A 19,526-nucleotide genomic window follows, 5' to 3' on the forward strand; every position below is an offset into this window, starting at 1 on the left:
GACCGGCGAAATGCCGCTAGTAACGAGGATAATGACAAAGCGACACTTCATCTGTAATGCGTGGATAAGATGAGAATTTGAGTATGGTGGGAGGCGTGCTAGGGTAGTTCGAGCGGTTGTGATGACCACTGTGGTCGGGAGGAGACACCGGTTCGAATCCCAGCCTGACACAAATTTTCAACTTTCCCCATTGATTTAAATGAATTTCCACTAGCAGCTAATGCTATTAATCCCCTTGTGTCTTGATTTCATATTGGCTGCGGGATGAAAATCTTCATATACGGGGTGTTCAAAAAGTCTCTCCGCAGTGCCCTACGATTGTTAGCCGCCTGCCTGCGTTACTTCCATTCAAGTGGACTCTCCCAACATTGCGCTGTTTCGTTTATCTCAGCCAGCGTCAGTAGTATCGTTGGTGTGTGTCGTTACGTGTTGATGCGAACGTTTAAGTTTAGTTCCTTTGTTCATTTGTTTCTTTTTTGTCACTGTTAAAATACTAACCATTGATGAACGTGTGTTTTTAGTCGAACAAGTTGTCAAAGCTGGCGGTAAACACACAGTTTCAGTTCGTCAAACATTTAATTCAGTTTTCCCCGAGACAACACTCCCACATCACGATACTGTGCGAGATTTGATTAACAAATTTCGCAGTACGGATTCAATGATGGATGCACCGAGAAGTGGTCGTCCTAGCGTTTTGTCTGATGATAAACTACTCGATATTTCGGATGTCCATGAGTCTGAAAAAGTAAGTAAACAAAATCGCCCAGGAAATCTATGTTAGTGTCGGAACGGCCCACACAGCTGTAAGGAGAAAATTAGAACTTTTCCCATACAAAGTGACAGTTGTGCAAGAACTGAAAAATACTGATCATAGCAAGAGACTGCATTATTGCCAGTGGTTCAAAAATTTCGTTCAACAAAATGGAGGGGATATTCTTAATGAAACGTTTTTCACTGATGAGGTGTGATTTCATTTATCCGGGTGCATGAACTCGCAAAATTCGCGTACGTGGAGTACTGCAAATCCATTGTGTATTCGTGAGGAACCACTTCATTCTGTGAAAATAGGAGTTTGGATTGCAATTTCTAGACGTCGTATTGTGGGTCCCATATTTTTCAACGAAACAATAAACGAACAACGATACTGCAGTGATATTCTGTACCCATTCATAGGAGACCTTGTGTTAAGTGAAATACTGAACTGGTATTTTCAACAAGATGGTGCAACCGCACATACAGCTCGCGTTTCAATGTCACTGCTTGCTGATGTTTTTGGTGATGAGAAACTTTGGCCTCCACGATCGCCTGACCTAACACCACCTGACTTTTTCTTCTGGGGTGCAGCGAAAGCAACTGTCTATAAAAACCGTCCAAAATCCATCGATGAATTGAAAACTGCAATAGCCACTTTCACTGCTGTTACAGAAGAAATGTTACACCTTGTGTTTGGAAACATGATTAAACGAATTGAATTTTGTATTCAACAACAAGGGGGACACTTTCAACATTTAATGCGAAAATTTGTAAGTAAAAATGAATATTCAATAAATTAATAACTTGTATTTCACTGAGTTTCATTTCGGTATATTCACTGCGGCATACGGCACGCGCGGCTAACAATCATACGGCACTGCGGAGAGACTTTTTCAACAGTACGTATAAAAGTTATGTGCTGAATGAGTCCGTAACCCGGGTGGAGTCTTCAGGACAGCAGCCGATGCGTTTTCTGGTCTGTAATGGCAGTGTCAAGAGGGACCGAGTGCCACGCCGGTCCTTTGACGGACCGCCTCGATGAAACCCTGCCGGCTGCTATTGCAGTCCCGTATCTCACACACAGTAGCGGGCTTCCACCGTTTTCAAACTTCTGCCTGCTTCTGTCGCAAAAGGACCCACTTCCACCGCTCTGCTGGCCCACCAAGAAAAGTTCCCACTGGTCGTCTTTCCACTACTCTCTTACATCAGTAATTTAGATCCTCGTGTGGTTCAGAAAAGTGAAAAATTCTAGTAGTTATTTTCTTTGCCTAAAATAAAACATTGCAACTTTATTTAGTTAGAATTTACATAACACAGGGGAGGAAATAGGAGCAAACTGCTGAATTACAGATCACTGACGTCGATTTACAGAAGTATTTTGGAACATACACTGTGTCGGAACATCATAAATCACGTCGGGGTAATGGATTTATTGATACACAGTCATCGCGGGTTTAGAAAATATTTTTCTTGTGAAACACAACTGCCTCATTATTGACACGAAGTAATGAGTGCTCTCGACAAAGGATCTCAAACTGATTCCATGTTTCTAGATTTCCGTCCATCACAAGTCACTTCTAATGGAACTTCGTCCTGGCTGCGTGACCGGGTCCCTGATTTCCAGTCCATAACGTCACAGTTCGTAGTAATTGACGGAAAGACGTCAAGTAAAACAGAAATGATGTCCGGGTATGTCACAAGAAAGTGTTATAGGCCTGCTGCTGTTTCTAATACATACATCAAAAAAAGTTTTGCATCACCCCGGATCTCAGAACTCCTGAAGACAGACGTTGGCTGTGAATATTGTATCACAGACACAATCCCTTTGACTGTTCAGAGTTATCACTAATCCCGCCGAAAGATGTAAACAAACATGCATGAGAAGCGCCTATTAGACGGAGGGGGTCCGACAGCCGATCAGTTCCAGTCATTCCACGAGGAAGGAGGTACACGGCTCGTGTCGTCTGTAGTTCAACCATGCCTACACGGTCAACACCGCGGTTTGATCGCGTCAGCATTGCTACTTTGTGCCAGGAAGGACTCTCAACAAGAGAAGTGTCCAGGCGTCTCGGAGTGAACCAAAGCGATGTTGTTCGGACATGGAGGAGATACAGAGAGACAGGAACTGTCGATGACACGCCTCGCTCAGGCCGCCCAAGGGCTACTATTGCAGTGGATGCCGCTACCTACCGATTATGGCTGGGAGGAACTCTGACAGCAACGCCACCAAGTTGAATAATGCTTTTCGTGCAGCCAAAGGACGTCGTCCGCAACAGGGTGCATGATGCGCCACTTCACTCCCGACGTCCATGCCGAGGTCCATCTTTGCAACCAAGACACCATGCAGCGCGGTACAGATGGGCCCAACAACATGCCGAATGGACCGCTCAGGATTGGCATTAGATGAGTATGTGCCAAGAAAGATCGTAAGAGATGGAAAAGAGCCACCGTGGTACAACAACCGAGTTAGAAAACTACTACGAAAAAAAGGGAACTTCACAGCAAACATAAACATAGCCAGAGGCTTGCAGACAAAAATTACACGAAGCGAAATGTAGTGTGAGGAGGGCTATGCGAGAGGCGTTCAATGAATTCGAAAGTAAAGTTCTATGTGGTGACTTGGCAGAAAATCCTAAAAAATTTTGGTCTTATGTCAAAGCGGTAGGTGGATCAAGACAAAATGTCCAGACACTCTGCGACCAAAATGGTAGCCGGCCGGTGTGGCCGAGCGGTTCTAGGCGCTTCAGTCTGGAACCGTGCGACCACAACGGTCGCAGGTTCGAATCCTGCTTCGGGCATGGATGTGTGTGATGTCCTTAGGTTAGTTAGGTTTAAGTAGTTCTAAGTTCTAGGGGACTGATGACCTCAGATGTTAAGTCCCATACTGCTCAGAGCCATTTGAACCAACCAAAATGGTACTGAAACAGAGGCTGACAGACTGAAGGCCTAAATACTAAATATCTTTTTCCAATGCTGTTTCACAGAGGAAGACTGCTCTGTAGTTCCTTCTCTAGATTGTCCCACAGATGACAAAATGGTAGATATCGAAATAGATGACAAGAGGGATAGAAAAACAATTAAAATCGCTCAAAAGAGGAAAGGCCGCTGGACCTGATGGGATAACAGTTCTATCTCACACAGAGTACGCGAACGTACCTGCCCCCCCCCCCCCCTTCTTGGAGCGCTGTAACGTAGGTCTCTAGAAGAGCTTAGCGTTCCAAAAGATTGGAAAAGGGCACAGGTCATCCCCGTTTTCAAGAAGGAACGTCGAACAGATGTGCAGAACTATAGACCTATATCTCTAACGCCGATCAGTTGTAGAATTTTGGAACACATATTATGTTCGAGTAGAATGACTTTTCTGGAGACTAGAAATCTATTCTGTAGCGGTCAGCATGAGTTTCGAAAAAGACGATCGTGTGAAGCCCAATTCGCGCTATTCGTCCTTGAGGCTCAGAGGGCCATGGACACGGGTTCCCAGGTAGATGCCTTGTTTCTTGACTTCCGCAAGGCGTTTGATACAGTTCCCCACAGTCGTTTAATGAGCAGAGTAAGAGCATATGGACTATCAGACCAATTGTGAGATTGGATTGAAGAGTTCCTAGATAACAGAACGCAGCATGTCATTCTCAATGAAGAGAAGTCTTCCGAAGTAAGAGTGATGATTCTGTAGTATATCGAGAGATTGAAACAAAGAAAAATTGTACTGAAATGCCGGAGGATCTGCAACGAATTGACGCATGGTGCAGGGAATGGCAGTTGAATCTCAATGTAGTCAAGTGTAATGTGCTGCGAATACATAGAAAGAAAGATCCTTTATCATTTAGCAACAATATAGCAGGTGAGCAGCTGGAAGCAGTTAATTCATTCCATAAATTATTTGGGAGTAGGCATTAGGAGTGATTTAAAATGGAATGACCATATAAAATTAATCGTCGGTAAAGCAGGTGCCAGACTGAGATTCATTGGAAGAATACTAAAGAAATGCAGTCCGAAAAGAAAAAGGAAGTAGGTTACAGTACACTTGTTCGCCCACTGCTTGAATTCTGCTCACCGATGTGGAATCCGTACCAGATAGGGTTGATAGAAGAGATAGAGAATATCCAACGGAGAGCAGCGCGTTTCGTTACAGGATCATTTAGTAATCGTGAAAGCGTTACGTAGATGATAGATAATCTCCAGTGGAAGACTCTGAAAGAGAGACGCTCAGTATCTCGGTAATGGCTTTTGTTGAAGTTTCGAGAACATACCTTCAAGCAGTATATTGCTCCCTCCTACGTATATCTCGCGAAGAGACCATGAGGATAAAATCAGAGAGATTAGAGCCCACACAGAGGCGTACCGACAATCTTTCTTTCCACGAACAATACGAGACTGGAATAGAAGGGAGAACTGATAGAGGTGCTCGAGGTACCCTCCACCACACACCATCCGGTGGCTTGCGGAGTATGTTATCATTATGTTTACACGTTATTTGAGGTTTCTTACTTGCAGGGGCATTGTGTTTTTCATGTTTCAAAACACTCCTTTTCCACATATTTACAGAACGTTTACGTTTCCTTGGCTTTTCTGTAAATTCAGGCACATTGGCATATTCATCGGACACATCAGAATTCATTTTAAGAGTTCATAATAAGCAAAACCATCAGGAAATTTAAGAATATTACGTGAAATAACGCACTAACAAACTGAAATTAGCTGACTGCGTTTATGACGTCACAGCACTCACACTGAGCCAGACTAGTGCAGGAAGATTTGGTACTTCTTGCTATGAAAGTTCAAAGGAATCTGGTATGTTTTGGCGCAAAATGCTGGATTGACTAACTGTGTACACGAGATTTGGTACTTTTGCAAGAAAATATTTACTTAATAGATCCAGCGAGTTACTGGGTAGGGGTTTCCAGCTCTAAGACATTTTTTGAATTTGCTTCCTTTTGGAAAAAAGCTCAACATACGTGGATCTCTGCTTGCTTATAATCAACTGGCTTGCGAACAACATTGACCATCCTATACTGTACCGTAACTGGTGACGAGAAAGGGTGTCTCTATGCTAAGCTAAGGAAAAGAAAGGAATGGTTAAGCCCAAACAAAGCAGCAGTTCCCCGTACAAAGACTTGCGCGTATACACAAAAGATAACATTATGCATCGGGTGGAACAGCAACGGTGTGGTGTATTCAGGATTTCTTCCCCGAAGTTTAGCCACAGCTGACAATCACTGTCAACAAATGAAACGTCTTGCAGACTCAGTCCAAGAACAACGACCAGGAAGACTGCGTGAAGTGATCCTGCTTCCCGATAACGCCTGCTAGACTGACAAAAACATCAAACAGGAGTTGGGAACTCACTTTATTCACCTGATAGTGGGCCTTCAGATTTTCACCTTTTCTGCTCTCTATCGAAGAACTTTCAAGGAACTTCCTTCCTGATGAAAATACGCTCCGTTCATGGCTCGACGAGATTTTCGCCTCAAAAGCAAGTCATTTCTATAGTCACTGAATCGAAAACTTACCCCAGTGTTGAGAGACTGTTGTAAGAAGTGGAGTAATCATATTATTGATGGCTAAAATCTTTGTTATATGTACCAGCGGTGTCTACTATACTTATGGGAAAACGCTACTAACTTTTAATGACCGTATTTTGAAGAGTTTAGCGCTGTTAAATTCATCTCCCTTAGTACTACGATACTAGAAGCAGAATATGCTATTCTTCTTCTAAACATTCTGCGTGGTGTCTGTTTGTTCTATATCGTGTCTCCCGACCACTTTCGCGCAACGACGCTCTGAACGTGCTTTTTAGGGAATTGACTAGTTTGAACCTGGGACCTGTTGCTGGTAAGGGACGTCAGACCACACATGACATGCAGAATTCAGAAGCGTTCAGTGAGACTAGCGATGATATAACCAAATACTTAATGATTTCAGCGTCAGTTCCACTGCACTCCCTGTAAATGAATCTTAATACTAACTAAATTTAGTGGAAGGGGTTCAAGGCTTTCCTGTTTTTAGTTAGCTGGTAAAATAACGTCGAAAAAGCAGTTAAGTTTACCATTGGAAATTTTATTCTACTCACAAAACATTGTTTATAAATTGCACTATTGATAAAAGGAAATGTTTTAATACAGGATGGTAAAAACCAACTGCGTTCAACAAAAATGTGAACGAATATTCCCTGAATGGGTTTCCAAGTTCTTCAATGGATCGAAGGATGACCTATGCCATATCACATCTATAATCTAGGTTTAAATTAAGTTTCACAAAAGAGAAAACTATCAAAATGGTCTACAGTGACCCTCAATTATCTTTAATTACTTATCTAACTTGTCGTAAATTACAGTGGCTGATGTGGCTTCTCAGTAACTATATAACAGAAAAATCATCGCGTTTCAGATTTTTACTTCAAGTGGCAAATGTGAACACCATGAGCTTTAATTGACGATCGAAACTAGTATTACGCAAAACGGGGGTGTAACAGATGAGACTTCTGCAGTTCTGAGTGAAGCTTTATGCGCTGTTATGCGGCATCGCGTGCATTCGTTACCTTGTCGGTGTTCGTCAGGAGGCGGCGGGCAGCACAGCTCCGCTCACCTCGCCGTCTCCGAAGCAACTCTCCTCTAACTTCTCCTTACTACAATTTACCGAAGTTGGTTTAAAAAAACTATCTGGCTGTGTTTTCATCTGACCAATCAGGGTCTCAAAGTTAACCTTAAGCTCTGCCTACAAAAATTCTGTCTGTCCAATGAGAAACGCTATACTTTTCGTGGTGGGGCAATGTTTTTAAAGTTTGCAACGTAACAGAGACGCGAAAAAGTCTCATGGTAAAACTTGCAGCTGGTGTGGTCCTTTTAGCGTTATCGTAAGATCTATACTGTTCTTCTGGAGGGCTCCAGCTTTTAACATGGGCTGGGGGGTGGTCCTAACGTAACAGAGACGCGAAAAAGTCTCAAGCTAAAAACTTGCAGGTGGTGTGGTCGTAGCAGTTAGCTGGCGACGTGGGTGTCCGTCTGTCCCTTATCGTAGAGCCTTCCAGCTTGACACGGTTCTGCTCTCGGCTTCTGTTCTCGTTTCTCCCCCTCGGAGCTGCGTCTGTCTCATGGTGGGAAGGTATGACATGCATTTAGGCATTCTTGTGTTAGTCTGTGGTATTCCATTTGCTCACTTGTAACTCGTATTACTTTGGTTAATTTAATGTCACGATTTATTCGGAGCTATGTGACATACTACTGGATTTGCTTATCATGTCAGGGCTTTAATGGAAGGTGTTGGATTTGCCTGACACCTTACATATCGCCACCCTTCAAACTTAATTTTTGCACTGAAGTTAGGCAATGATTGAATCGTTGTCTAAGTCAGTCAAAAATTATTTCTTTATCTAAATTTTTTTGCCTAATGTTCAGCCACGTTATTCTGTTCTATGCTAGTTTGTATTACTAATTTATATTTTTATATTCTTCCACATTATAATTAAAAATGACAAGAGAAGAATATTTTTATGCTATTATTAATTTTTAATTATTTTCTTTCCTTATTTATGGGTGAAGTTTGTTTTTTAAGAAGTTTGTTGTCGAAAGTCTTTCACGTCGATTTTCTTAGAAATATTGTTTTTATGAATGTAGTAATTAAGTAAAAAATATTCCTAACACATTTTCTAAATACCATATACAAGTAAAATGTTTTTGTTTCCAGACACTCATTTCAACACTGTTACACTAACAAATAAGAATTATTTCCAAGAATTGCTTTGACAAAGAAATATTCATACACAAATATTGAGATATTATCCTAACAAATGGTACAAATGAAAAAAAGGGAAAACATCCAACAAGATAATTTTTTATTGTTTGTTTTTATAAGGAGAAAATAGGTAAAATATAGTGATCCTCTTATTTTTATGAGGAGAAAATAAGTGGCATATAGTTTTAGTGTTTATTATGCCTTACTTTTGTTCTTTATATACTGTCCATTTCAGAACTAATGACTTATTTTTATCGATAGTCTGTTTTTTATTTAAATCCATAGTCAATGACTGTTATTTTGTAGTTTATTAGCTGTCTGGTGTGCTTAACTTATTTAGTTTTTCACATGTTTCTTTTGCACAATTCCTACATCCCATAATTTGATTTCACACAATTCTATGAATGTTTAAGCATGAGGTTGGCGAATGTTTTTGCACGAAGGTGATGGACTTGTTCGAGATGGATGTGGGCAAGTATTTGATGTACAGCTTCGTTCGTCGTTCCTTGTTGGCTTTGCAAGTGTGTGTTGCTGTTGTGGAGGTCCCATAATGGAATGGAGCTGTGAGTGCAGAATCTCGTAGTTTACTGGCTTTGTATGCGTGAAAGTCATTGTTATGTGTCGCTGAAAGTGGTCGTTTTTCGTTGTAATATTTCGCAGACGACTAGTTTACAATAGCATAGGGATTTCGGAAGGTATGTCGTCTATTCTTCACCCATCCTCTTTCTTGGTCTCAATCTTGCGAATCTTCAACTTCTGTTCTTCCTGCTTTTTCTCTGCTTCTTACTTGATTCTTGGTTCTTCTCTGGGCAGGATATGGAAATATTTATTGATAACTAGTCGCTTTGAAGTTCTCCTTCTAGTAATAGTTTGATAAATTGTTTGGGCGTGTCATTTTTACTTTGTAGACGTTTTCTTCAGTTTCGTGCATCAGCGTGCTGTTTAATAGCGGTAGTGTGACTTTTACAGATATTTTTTTGCCAGTGGTGGCTTGCCCAAGCAGGCTTCTTGTCGGGCTGTTTTTTGCTCACTCCACTGAGTGGAGGCGCTCGGAGACCTTTCCGGCGTTCGGCGTCCCGTCACGTCACTGCAGGGTTCCGCTACTGTGCGGGTCCGTGTTCGTTCCAGCAGGGTTCCGCCTAGCGGTTAAATTTATTGCCCACTGCAGTTACAAGGCCCTTCTGTTGGTCTCACTGTCCTTTCCCTTCTCTCGACGCTTCTGCCTTGTAGGATTCATGTCTTGCTAATTACGTCCTTTTCTTTCTTGATACTTCTCATGTTGCAACTTGTGGGTCGTTGCATCTCGTCCTTGCTGGAGTTTTTACAATGGTTCTTACAAAAAGTTTTACTTATAATCATCTAACATATGTCTAGTACCTACATTGTTTTGCGCCTTTTTAAAAGCTTTACAAATTTCGGCGCCCTTTCCATGTTACAATTCTAAGATATTTTGAATCTTAACTTCTACAAAAATCCTCAAATTCGTTTTATTTTTTGTGTAGTGTCATGGTGTATAGCATTTTAGTATTTCATGCTGTTAGGCTATCTACGCTTTATACCTTCACCTTAATCTATTTTATTATTGGTGTTATTTTTGTTTTTGTTTTTATTGAAACTACTTTCTTTTTCCAGCCGGCCGAAGTGGTCGCGCGGTTCTGGCACTGCAGTCTGGAACCGCGAGACCGCTACGGTCGCAGGTTCGAATCCTGCCTCGGGCATGGATGTGTGTGATGTCCTTAGGTTAGTTCGGTTTAACTAGTTCTAAGTTCTAGGGGACTAATGACCTCAGCAGTTGAGTCCCATAGTGCTCAGAGCCATTTGAACCATTTGAACTTTCTTTTTCCCACCTTCCTCTCTCTTCATTCTTCTTTCTCCTGACGATCTTATCTGCAACATAATCTTGAAATATTGTGCTGATTATTTACCAGTAATAAAATTAATCTTCAAACTTTTTGATATGGCTCACATGGTGAAGTCCTAAGGTTTTGCCTGCTTTTGGACTCATTAGTTCCACAGCATTATCATGAGCAATTCGGCTAATTATGACAGGTCCTTTGTATGCAGCGTAAAACTTATGTATTTTGTGTTTCTGTTTGCTGGAGAGATGGTGTGTTTTTACAGATAATTTCTGGCCTACTGAGAATGTTCTTTTAATTGCTGTTCTACCTCCTCTTTCTTTTCTTTTAATGGCTGCCTTTCTGATGTTGGAGAGTGCTGTTGCTATGACTTGTTTGTGCTGCCTGCGTGGTACAATAGGAAATCTAACATTTTCTCTGGTTATGTTTGGGGGTTCAATATTTTTCAGTACAGTAACTGGAGGAAGTAGTGTAGTGATATGTGGCATTTCATTTATTACTTATTGAAAATCTTTAAGGTATATATCCCAAGTGTTGTGTCTTTTGCGTGCATATAATCGACATAAAGTGCCTATGTCCTTCATAGATCGTTCTGCTGGATTTACGCTAGGTTTGTACTTAGATATGTAGATGGGTTTTATTTTGTGTTATTTTAACGTGTTCTGCCATTGCACTGATTTGTATTGTGGGCCATTATCCGAAATTATTCGTTCCACTCGACCTACTTGTTTGAGAAAATCTTGTCTAAATGCTTTACTTATAGTAAGACCTGTTGCCCATTTTAATGGTGTCAAGGTAACATATTTAGAAGTAAGTTCCAAAACGACAAATATGAAAATATATCCATTTTTTGTGCGTGGGAGGGGCCCCATCAAATCTGTTGCAGCTATTAGTTTTGATCTTTTAGGGATTATTGGAAACATAGGTGGTTTGGTTTGGAAAGTGACATGTTTAGCCCTCAAAAATTTTTTGCATTTGACTAATACTGTTCTAATTCGTCTTTCCATATTAGGAAAATGGCTTGTTTGTTTTATTTTTAAAAAGCATTTCTTTGGTCCAAAGTGGCCATTGCTTAAATGTGTATACCATATGTACTTATTAATTAGTTCATTCGTTGCAACATTTCGTCTAAAAAATAAAACATTGTTTTTTACGAGATAGTGCTGTCGAATGTGTGGAAAATCCTTATGTCTCCACTTGTGTTTGATTCCTAGTATTTCGGGATCCTTGTCCTGTTCTTTGCCTATGTTTTTCAATGCTATCGTAATGTAGTTTTAGAAAGGTACTTGTTTCATATAGTACATTGTAAACTGGTCTTCTGCTGCTTCCAAACCTATGTTATTGGATGCACCCTGTGGACATCGTGATAGAGCATCTGCTAATACATTCGCTGGTCCTGGTATGTGTGTAATAGTGAAGTCAAATTCTTGTAGTATTAACATCCATCTGGCTAACCTACCATGAGTTAGTTTGGCGGATATCAGAAATTCTAATGCTTTGTGGTCAGTGTATACTTTTGTTTTTCTTCCGAATAGGAAGTATCGAAAACGTTGGAAGCCCCATACAAAGGCCAATGCTTCCAGCTCCGTGACTGAATAGTTTTTCTCGCTTTTTGTGAGTACCCGACTGGCAAATGCAATTGTTCTATATGATCTTAGCCCTGCCTGTTCGTATTCTTGGAATAAAACAACTCCTAAACCTGTTTTCGCGCTATCAGTGGCCATACAAAAATTTTGTGTTAGATCAGGATGTGCTAAAATCGGTGCTGCTGTAAGTGCGTTTTTCACTTTTAAAAATTCTTCGTTGGCTTGTTGATCCCATACCCATGGCGTGTTTTTTCCAGTCAATGCACATAGGGGTGGTGTTGCGAGAGAGTCGATCCAAATAAATTTTTTATAGAATCCGGTGAGACCTAGAAATCCTCTGAGAGTTTTCTTATTATATGGAGTACAGAATCCATTGATTGCCGTCAGTTTTTCTGGGTCGGGCATTACCCCTTTCTTGGAAATTATGTGTCCTAGAAATCTGACCTCTCGCCTTCCAAATTTGGATTTTGTTATATTTACTGTGACCCCATGCTCTTTCATGATCTGTAAAAACTGGTTTAATGTGTCGTTGTGATGTTCCCAAGAGGGTTCTGCTATAATCACATCATCAACATAACAAGTAATTTTTTGTAAAATTTCAGGACTGAGTATGGTATTAAATCCCCTAATAAACGCTGCTGATGATATGTTTAAACCAAATGGCAATCGTTTAAACTGGTAACATCTACCGAATACGAAAAATGCTGTAAATTTTCTACATTCTGGGGCCAATTCTATTTGCCAGAAACTACTCCGTAAATCAATTGATGAAAATATCTTAGCACCGTGGAAGTTTTGTATCAATTCCTCTAATTTTTCTGGGCGATCTGTCTCAGTGAATATGATTGTGTTGATCTGTCTGGACTCAAGCACTAACCTGATGCTCCCATCTCGTTTTTGTACAATATAGAGCGGGCTGTTATATGTTGAGCTAGCTGGTTCAATAATATCGTCATCTAACATTTTAGATATCTCCTGTAATACTTTATTCCTGTAGCTTAATGGGATTGTATAGGGTGGCACTCTAAATGGTTTGTGCTGTTTTACTTCAAACTTGTACTGAAAGTGCTTAATACTGCCAGTCTTAGGTAAAAATACCTCTGTTTTATCTCGTAAAATACCATCTAATTCTCTTTTACTGTGTTCCGAAATACCTTGAACTTCTTGCAATTTTTCGTCGATTTCTTTATGGACTTCTAACATGAGTTGAGGCGATTCCCCCTTTTGTGCATACCATTCTAATTCTTCATCCTCTTTATCTCGCATCATTCTTAATTGTTTGTTTATGACTGGTATTTCTTCTAATTTTCGCTTTTGCTCAAAAAGAAGTGTGACATTCTCGAATGTTACGCTACCTTTCCCCATATCTATTATCGCTCGTCTCTCATTTAAAAAAATCTGCACCTGTAATCAAATCTACAGTTAGTTTAGGTATAATCACGAAGTTGGCTTCGATCTTTTGACCTTGGCACGAAAGAGTTAACCTTGTTTGTCTCGTAACTTCCGCAGCATTGTTTCTAATAGGACTTCTTACTTTAATCTTACGTGTTTTCAGAACCGGCAATTCCTCATTGGCATTACACTGCAGGAATAAATTTTCTGAGATCGCAGTCAGTGCACTTCCGCTATCAATTACAATATTGACTGGGATATGCTTTACCATGGCCTTCACAACTGGTTGCATTTGAAAGGGTTGGTCCTGTTCTTCTTCTTCTTGCATCAACGAATCCTCCACTGAATCATACATGAGTCTTTTCAGGAATTTCTCTTGTGAATTCGAACTTTCTGTAGTATAAGCTTCGACTGCTACTTCTCTCTCTTTTATTTCCTCTTTCTATTTCTTCCTTCATTTACGCTTTCTTCAACATCCTCTACTTTTTCCTCATCCTCGTCTATCTTCTCCTTCTTCGTCGCTACTTCCACATAATCGCATCTAAATGCTCTAATTATCGCTTCATAACTTCCTTCATTATATACGTTGGGTTGTGTGCCCACTCGTAACTTATTCTCAACTTCTGTCGACTGCGCATTATCCTCATTGAATCCGCTTTTCCTGGTTTCCATCTCAAATAGCTCTGCAATACTCATTACTTCGTCCTTTCCTCCTTCATTCGTTGTGCGTGCCTCTGGTAATTCATCTTCCTCGTCAGTATTCTCCCAATTAATTTCGTCCCAACACGATGTTGTTATTTTCTTGTCTTCGTTTTCATCTGGTCCCTGCGGATTTGTTTCTTCCTTCTTCTCTTCTCGTACTAAGGTATTTACTTCTCTGTTCAATGTGCTGCAATTGTTCTGGGTCGGTGCGTCATTCTCTTTGGCATGGGCGCTTAGCTGTCAATTCGAACGTTTATCGGGGTTTGGTGGTCTTACCTCCACCTCTTCTATGTGTATTCTCTTTTCTTGGTCCGCTTGTTGATATTGGTTTCTTTGTTGATAATTTGTCGGTCTATTGGCGCTCCAATACCCGTTCCGGTTGTCGTTATTCCCTCTGTAATAGTTGTTGCCGTTCCTGGGTGAATTATAGTTATTGCCATATTCTCTTCTAAATCCATAACCGGTTCTTTGTTGAAATCTATTGTCGTTTCTTGGTGCGAAGTTATCACATGGTTCGTAATTATTGTTTCTTCGTACTGTGTCTTGTGGATTCCACTGCTTTTTGCTTTCGTTTTCACGCGCGCTTCGTCTTTTTCTTGCGTCATATTCCGAAAATATGAACACTAGTTACCTTAGAATACCTTATATGCTTCGACGTCATTGCCTCCGCGACCTACTAATAATTGCTGGCATTTCAGTGGTAGCTTCATCACGCATAATTTAATCAACTCTCCGTCACTATATGGTACATCTAAGCATTGATTTTTCTTTGTCATAAATTCGAAAAATTTCACGGGACTCTTCTCTCCTGAATTTTCAAAATATGGGTTCTGTAATAATTAGTACTTCACTCTGTTCTGTGCTTCGCTGGACCAATATCGCGATAGAAACTTCTCTCTGAAATCTTCGTACGATCGGCATGTCGCTGCAACATTCTGCATGGTTTCTGCGACTGTTCCTGACATGTGTGCACATACAAAATCTAATTTGTGTGCTAGCGTCCAGTGTTCTGGTAATCCTACTCGGAATTGATCAATAAAAGTTCGTGGATGTAATGAGTTTCCTTCTCGAAAGTGTTGAAATTTCCTGACTGTGAGGAAATGATCGTTGTCGTACTTCGTCGTAGTTCCATATGAAATTCGCGGTTCTTCGCCACTTTTGTTTCTGATCATTTCTCCCGTCGTTCTTTCCGGTTGTGGTAGATCCATTGGATATTGTCCACTGTAACTTTCGCCTACCCTTGCGTAGTATCGTTGGAGTGGTATGCAATAATTTTCTTCCATCGGTTGTGAACGTGTAGTTGAATGCATTGCACTGTACTCTTCGCGACCTGGCTTTCCATTGTCACGTATGTTATTTTCCGCCTGTGATTGGAATCGCAAATGTGTAATATCTTCGTTAATTGCTTGTTTTTGCGGTGCTGTTACAGATACAGATGTGGTTGCAGACTCTGTGCTTGTTCGATCCTGTTCACTACCTTCTTCAATGGTTTGCAACAACTCTGTTAGCAATTTCTGAAATTGTCGCTTCGTTTGCGCTTCTATTTTGACTATGCGGTTGTCATATCTTTTCAGCGCTGCTTTTGTGATTCATTTGTGTAACACACTGTTTTCAACAACTTTACGCGCTGTACCGGCTGCTTGTCTAGTAATTACGTTTATCCGTTTCTCTAGTTTCTTGACTTCTCCCTGGGTGTTGTTACGTAATGTTTTGATCTCGTCCTGAATGTCATTACGCAATGTTTGTACGTCCGCTTGTACCTTGTCAATGTCTGTTCTCAATTGATTGTGACCTGTTATTAAGTTTCCTATCACTTCTCGAGATTCTTTTACCTCGTCTTCAATATGACTTAGGTGTAACTGAATTTTTTTGTTTTGTTCTTTAATCTCACGCATTTGTCTCGTGATTTCTGCAATTTGTTTCGTCGTTTCTGTATTTTGTTTCGTCATTTCTGCATTCTGAATTTTAATTTGTTTCGCAATTTCTTTATTTTGTCTTGTCATGGTTTCCGTCATTAATTGTAATAATTCTGCCAGATTGGTGGGTCCTATTGCATTTTCTTCCGACGTCCTACGCTCTGTGTTTTCGCCCAAGTGTTGGTTCGCAACCGATTGCATTGAACTGTGCGATGACGCGTTTCTGCTCGCATTACTTGTACTCTGTGGTGAGGGAGCTCTGATTACTTGTACAATGGGCTCTACGTATTCAAGACGCAAGTTAGAATCCTCATCGACTGTCTCTCTACTTTCTTGCTCCTCTGTCGTATGCTGACCTATGTTTTCTATGCCTTGACGTACATATCCTCGTTATGGTGCGTTATATGTCCTATTTCTCGCGATACTGCATTGTCTGTTATACTGTCCTCTACTCTCTGTCCGTTTTCATGCTGGGTCTCTACCTCCATTCGGTCAAGGTCTCGATCTGCCGTTGCTAATCTTTCCGAATCCCTTATTTTCTGTTTTAAAAGCAATTCACGCGCCCTACTTCACGTCAAAATGCGCTCATACGATCTCACGCGTTTCATAAACTTTTTGTTCACACGACTTGACAAACCATTCACTTACTTGTTGGGTCAGAACCAACTTGTCAACGATGTATCCGCCACCTGTGCGCTTGCATTGGAGAGAAAACTTAATTCTAACAATATTAAAATTCATAACTTAATTATGCTATTGTCTGTGCCAGAATGTCTCTGTTTTATTGAATACTTTCTTACTATCTATCGCTGCAGCTACTGTTTTCGATTATTTATAACTTTAGAAAAAAAATTTTTTTTATTACGAAAATTTTTCAACAGAATATGTTTCTGACCTAGTTAGGCACGTGGTCGACCTTCAATCATGGTATTTTACCATCCTGGCAGGGTCGCCATTTTCTAAACATTCTGCATGGTGTCTGTTTGTTCTATATCGTGTCTCCTGACCACTTTCGTGCAACAACGCTCTGAGTGTGTTTTTTAGGGAATTGACTAGTTTGAACCTGGGACCTGTTGCTGGTAAGGAGACATCAGACCACACATGACATGTAGAATTCAGAAGAGTTCAGTGAGACTAGCGATGATATAACCAAATACTTAATGATTTCAGTGTCAGTTCCACTGTACTCCCTGTAAAAGAATCTTAATACTAACTAAATTTAGTGGAAGGGGTTAAAGGCTTCCCTATTTTTAGTTAGCTGGTAAAATAACGTCGAAAAAGCAGTTAAGTTTACCATTGGAAATTTTATTCTACTCACAAAACATTGTTTATAAATTGCACTATTGATAAAAGGAAATGTTTTAATACAGGATGGTAAAAACCAACTGCATTCAACAAAAATGTGAACGAATATTCCCTGAATGGGTTTCCAAGTTCTTCAATGGATCGAAGGATGACCTATGCCATGTCACATCTGTAATCTAGGTTTAAATTAAGTTTCACAAAAGAGAAAACTATCAAAATGGTCTACAGTGACCCTCAATTATCTTTAATTACTTATCTAACTTGTCGTAAATTACAGTGGCTGATGTGGCTTCTCAGTAACTATATAACAGAAAAATCATCGCGTTTCAGATTTGAGCTTTAATTGACGATCGACACTAGTATTACGCAAAAAGGGGGTGTAACAGATGAGACTTTTGCAGTTCCAAATGAAGCTTTATGCGCTGTTATGCGTCATCACGTGCATTCATTACCTTGTCGGTGTTCAACAGGGGGTGGCGGACAGCACAGCTCCGCTCACCTCGCCGTCTCCGAAGCAACTCTCCTCTAACTTCTCCTTACTACAATTTACCGAAGTTGGTTTTAAAAAAAACTATCTGGCTGTGTTTTCATCTGACCAGTCAGGTTCTCAATGTTAACCTTAAGCTCCGCCTACAAAAATTCTGTCTGTCCAATGAGAAACATTATACTTTTCGTGGTGGGGCAATGTTTTTAAAGTTTGCAACGTAACAGAGACGCGAAAAAGTCTCATGATAAAACTTGCAGCTAGTGTGGTCCTTTTAGCGTTTACGTAAGATCTATACTGTTCTTCTGAAGGGCTCTATCTTTTAACATGGGCTCGGGGGTGGTCCTAACGTAACAGAGACGCGAAAAAGTCTCACGCTAAAACTTGCGGGTGATGTAGCCCTTTTTGTGTTATCGTAAGATCTATACTGTTCTTCTGGAGGGCTCTAGCTTTTAACATGGGCTGGGGGGTGGTCCTAACGTAACAGAGACGCGGAAAAGTCTCACGCTAAAAACTTGCGGGTGGTGTGGTCCTAGCAGTTAGCTGGCGACGCGGGTGTCCGTCCGTCCCTTATCGTAGGCCCTTCCAGCTTGACACGGTTCCGCTCTCGGCTTCTGTTCTCGCTTCTCCCCTCGGAGCTGCGTCTGTCTCACGGTGGGGAGGTATGACATGCATTTAGGCATTCTTGTGTTAGTCTGTGGTATTCCATTTGCTCACTCGTTACTCGTATTACTTTGGTTAATTTAATGTCACGATTTATTCGGAGCTATGTGACGTACTACTGGATTTGCTTATCATGTCAGGGTTTCCATGGAAGGATTTGCCTGACACCTTACATTCTGTTCGAAAAACCGAAGTTGATACTGGCATCCCTGTAACTAACATATTTATGGGAAGGGACTATATGTCGTTTAGTGAAGAATTTCTAGCAGATCCTCTGGCTGAAAACAGAATTTAGAACTCTTAAACTGGTGCGGAAAAATTTGACCTTAACAGTTCAGCTTAATCACACTGTGCAATTGCCCAAGGTCCACATGAAACTGTTCCTCTTGGCGGTTGAGAACTAATAACAGTAAGGGCGTAATGACATACGAAAGTGAGTTGTGACTCTGGATCTGGCTATTGGGGCCGATTCATCTCTCACCTTTCCAGGGCTCCTATTCTGTATCTTTCCGCCATTGTGCCGATCGTTTCGGTACTCAAGAGCACCGAACGGTCTAGTAGTCGAATTAGAGCCTCTGCGCTATTCAGCATGCATTTCGGAAGCGATACCGTTCGGGTGTAGAGAGGCGCAGCGCGTGCAGCGCCACGAACACAAAGCGGCTAGCAGACGACACAGGCGCGCTATTCTTCGCAGTACCGAAAATTGCGTTTACCTTCTCGTAACGCATGACGCCGCATTCCATCGAGCTGACGTGCCCGCCTTCATCGCTCTTGCCTCCTCCTTAACAGTATCAGGCGCAGTACATCCATTTCCATGATTCTCAGCTGAAATGCATAGATATTTTTACAGTTTCCCTGACCGCATGTTTCCATGCATGCATAATAACGATAGCATATTTGACTGTATTCTGCAGATTGTCGTAAATGCCGTATTATGTCATCTTATTCTCATTCATATTGACATCGTGTTTTGGATTTTAAGTTTCGGAAAATGAGTTAGGAACAATGTGTAGTACCACATTGTACTAATACATCTATAAAAACACCCGAAAATTTGATTCTGAGAGTTTGTAAAAATAAGAAGATAGACAAAATGTGGTCGAACTCGCTCCTAGAGATCCAAATGGTTAAGTAACCG

This window comes from Schistocerca piceifrons, chromosome 2, assembly GCF_021461385.2.
Source record: "Schistocerca piceifrons isolate TAMUIC-IGC-003096 chromosome 2, iqSchPice1.1, whole genome shotgun sequence".
Lineage (NCBI taxonomy): Eukaryota > Metazoa > Arthropoda > Insecta > Orthoptera > Acrididae > Schistocerca > Schistocerca piceifrons.